The sequence below is a fragment of the Tupaia chinensis genome, unplaced genomic scaffold (genome assembly GCF_000334495.1).
Source record: "Tupaia chinensis unplaced genomic scaffold, TupChi_1.0 Scaffold000609_1, whole genome shotgun sequence".
Lineage (NCBI taxonomy): Eukaryota > Metazoa > Chordata > Mammalia > Scandentia > Tupaiidae > Tupaia > Tupaia belangeri.
Window position 1 is genome coordinate 720,618 of NW_006160128.1, and position 967 is coordinate 721,584.

A 967-nucleotide genomic window follows, 5' to 3' on the forward strand; every position below is an offset into this window, starting at 1 on the left:
CAGTCTTTGCCTCTGTTGATCATGGCAAAACGTTTCCTTCCCCAGTATCTGCAGATACCCACCCTGTGCAGAACGAGCTGGGTCCTTCTTCCTCAGAGGCTTTGTTTGGTTACCGAGGACTTGCTGAGCCACATCAGAGCCTGCGCGGGCTTGCATCCACGAGGGAAACTGGAGCCTGCACAGAGTCAGCAGGTCATGGGAAGGAGGCCTGGCACCAGGTGGCTACCAGGGAAGCAGGGATTCGGGTGGTTGGTGGGCACTGCGGACAATCGGACTGGCCACAGAGGACTCTCCACTGCAGAGACTGTGATCTCCACCCTTGCAAGTTCTTAAATTTCTTGTTTGTACCACAGGGGACCTACGATGTCATGCTTGATTCCAACAGTGCCCTTGTAGGTTAAATTTTCAAACCACCAAGCAGAATGCTGTTGGCCTTGGTTTGATCATTTAGCCGTCGTGTTATTATTTGGGCTCAAGTTTTAAATTTCCCCAATTCTAATTGCAGTTGCTCAGGACACTAGCTAACTTCAAGTTCTGGAAATAAGTTTGAACACCTCTCCCAGAAGTGGGGAAAAAGTTAGAATAATAGAAAGGCTCCACTCCAAGTTCAACTGAATGTCAAAAAGCCCTAACTTGGCTGAATGGACTTTGTATAATTAAATCCCAACTTTCTTATCTACTCCTCAAAGCCAAAAACATAGAAGATGGAAGTGAATTAAACCAAGTGAGAGGCTCATGGTGTGATATATTTATTGCAGTTGTCTGTTGATGAACAGCAACGGACACCTCATCAGTTTGTTCTTACATGATCATTCACTCATTAATTCACTACTCTGCACTCAACATTGAGCCTCATTCACTTTGTTACAGAGTGATGATCCCTTCCTCATAAGTGACAAACTTCCCTCTGCCCTCCTCTTAGGAGAACTGGCCTATGGAAACCCCTAAATCTCTGCAGATCTAGGCC